Source organism: Pistacia vera, unplaced genomic scaffold, assembly GCF_008641045.1.
Source record: "Pistacia vera cultivar Batoury unplaced genomic scaffold, PisVer_v2 Contig433, whole genome shotgun sequence".
NCBI classification, from domain to species: domain Eukaryota; kingdom Viridiplantae; phylum Streptophyta; class Magnoliopsida; order Sapindales; family Anacardiaceae; genus Pistacia; species Pistacia vera.
In genome coordinates, this window is record NW_022196261.1 from 543,344 (window position 1) to 546,767 (window position 3,424).

Sequence of the window (3,424 nt, forward strand, 5' to 3'; positions counted from 1 at the left end):
GGTTGAGCTCTTAAAGGCTTCACCTTAATTTGTGTCCCTACAGATTGATATTTACTCATAGAGTCATTGCTTGAAGTACTTGTATCATGGTTAGTGGACTTGCAAGGAAACAAATTTTCATTAAAGATAACATCTTTACTAAGGATAATTTTTATTCCTGGTGCATTTCTCTTCCATAACCTATACCCCTTTGTCCCTTCTTGATATCCTAGGAACACACATTTTATAGATCTTGGTTCTAATTTCCCTTCATTGGTGTGTGCATAGGCAGCACACCAAAAGCCCTAAGGTGACTTAGGTTTGGCTTCGTGTTAGACATATTTTCCTTGAGGCACATAAAGGTTATGGCATTAGAGGGGCTCCTATTGACTAGGTATGTAACAATGTTCAAGGCTTCCCCTTAAAAGGTTTTTGGTAGCCCTGATGTAAATAGTAGACACCCAACCTTCTCTAGCAAGGTTTTGTTTGTCCTCTTAGCAGCTCTATTTTGCTGAGGGGTTTTCTTAACAATTATGTGCCTAAGTATGCCGTGATTACTATAGCATTGATTAAACTCTGAATTGCAGAATTTTAACCCATTGCCAGTCATAAGAGCCTTTACTTTCTTGTCTATCTAAATCTCTACCAGTAATTTCTAGCTCTTAAACCTATTCAGAGCCTCACCCTTAGTCTTAAGTGTGTATACCCACATTTTTCTACTATAATAATCTACTATGGACAGGAAGTACTGCTTCCCCATGTGATTTCACTTCTACAAGCCCCTACAAGTCAACATGTAGGTATTCTAAACAGTTTGTAGCAAGGTGACTTCCCGATTGGAAACTTTCCTTGTGTTGCTTACCCATTATGCATGTTTCACATAAATTAAGAGTGTCAATAGAATCCTTACCAAAAAAACCATGATTGCTTAGGATATCTAATCTTTTTTTGCTCATGTGGCCTAATCTGAGATGCCATTTCTCTATAACAGTTAAGTTAGCTGAAAACAGTGTAGAATTAAAGTAATCTGAGCAGTAGTTTCCACATAGGATATATACACCATTTATTTTTTCCCCCTTTAGGACAATGTTGTTATTCTTATACATATTAAGGCAACCCTTTTCAGCTCTCTAATAGCATCCAGACTCATCCAGGTTTCCTAGTGAGATGAAGTTCCTTTTCAGTTCTAGGATGTACCTAACCCTAGTTAGCTTGACCAATTTCCCATTGTTAAGCCTTAGAGTTATACTACCAATCCCCTAAACCTTACAAGCATTATTGTTTCCCATGAACACAGTCTCAAGTTGATTTGTTTCAAAATCTTGGAACCACTGTTTGTTAGGACTCATATGGAATGAACAACCAGAATCTAGTACACACTTCTGCATACTATTAGACTTAGACACTGCTAGGACTTCAAATTCCTCAATATTGTTCTTAGTGGTGGTCAAATTACTCCCTATTATTTTGTTTTTGTTTTTTAATCCACTCGAAAGAATTCTTCTCTAAGTGTCATGTCTTGTTGCAATAGAAACATTTTTTAGTTTCCCCCTTAGGTTTGGGTGTGTTTTTAGCCTTCTTCTTATTCCTAGGACCAGTGGTATAGTGAGCATTACTACCCATCCAACTTGATTCTCCCTTTGCCTTTACAAACAGGTTGCTCCCACTCCTTTTTTGAACCCAAAGTTCTAGTTCCATAGCCTTTAATCCCAAAACATTTAAATCAAGGCTAGGGACTGTGCCAATGTATTATAGAACACTTTTTACAACTTGTTACTCTTCTGTAACTGAGTTCAACAAAATCATTACTAAATAGGAATCACTGAGTTCTTGATTAGTACCCTTAAGAACTAGGGTCATTTTCAAGAACTCTTCTAGATTTTCCTCCACAGTTTTAGAACTATCTTTTTTATATGAAATCAAATATGTTAAATTAGGTGCAGACTGTAAAGCATAAATGGTTTTTATTTTTTCCTAGAGAGTAATTGGCTTCTCAATGCCACTTTCTTTTCTTAAAACATTTTTTGAGAGATTCATTATGATGAGGTTGTAGGCTTCCTCATCAACCTTTGCTTTCTTCTTCAACTTATCCTCTAACCATTTAGTTGCATCTTTTTCTAGTGCAAGTGCCACCTTGTTGTGGGACAGCAGTGCCTTCATCTTCTTTTTCCAACTGTTGAAGTCGATCTTCCCATCATACTGGGTGATCTCGACTTGTGTAGTACTCATGGTGGTTTAAGTGTTTGTGTTCGTAATTATCTAAAGAAACCCAAGAAGAATTACAAGAAATCAAGATAGATTTCTATTTCTAAGAAATTGATAACACGAATTTGAGGATTTAATAACCCTAGACTACATCGAGGCTATTGAACCAAAAATCGCCAAAATTTGACAGCCCTAGATTTCAAGAAAAGAAACTCTAGAGATTGACAAACCCTAAACACAGGCTGATACCACTGTTATGCAAAACTAATATTATCAACCTCCTAAACTAACAAATAAACCACACAACCAAACAAATCAAGAATTAACAACAACCCAAAGCACAAGAAACACACATGAAACTTTTACTGTGTTTCACCTATCCAATATTGGATAGACTACATCCACATTGAGCTCCAATAAACTTGGGGCTCGCTACACTAAAGATCAAGAGATTCAAATGTACGACTTCTCCGAATTTACACGATACTGTCACTGTCTGCCAACCCCCTCAAATCCCATACTGTAACCCTTTTACCTATGATAAATCTAACCCTGTTTCTCAGCCATTGAAGGAAACTCAACCCCCAACTCACGATTACACAAATAGTAGAAGATTACAAGATTTGAGACTAATTTGAATAAAACTTAGTAGAAGTTCTATTGCAAAAACGAAGAAAGGAAGAATCTGCCGACTTTGCTGCTTAAATAGGTTAACCTAATTGATGACTAAAGGCCGTCAGATCAAGCTGGAAGCAATAGTCACAATTGACATCTAAGAAGGCTTAAATCGACAACGTTTGCATTAATATCCAACGTCACCATTTTGAGCTACACTTCAGCAAGTTTCTTATGCCTTGATAAAGAGAACATACCATATCCTCATTATTAGCCCAAGTTCTTAATTTGTCCTGAGCAAGGAGTTTCCATTTAGTGGCAAGCCAAAAAACAAATTGGTGGCAAGGGATACATGTCCCCGTCCAAATGAAAGAACTCTAGAAAACCAGTAGATTAGCAGGAGACAAATCAAAACAAACCTGCTTGGGAGAAAACTTCACCACATTCCCATCACAAGACATCTGAAGGACCGAGTCCCGCAATTGAGAGCCGAAAGGAGAACCATTGACCACCTCAGGAAACTCCATTTAGATGTTGTCTGGCCAATTCCAAATCCCATTAGAGAGCACATCCTTAACCATGGCTTCATGACTCAAACCAGATTAAAAAATATTCTTAGACAGAA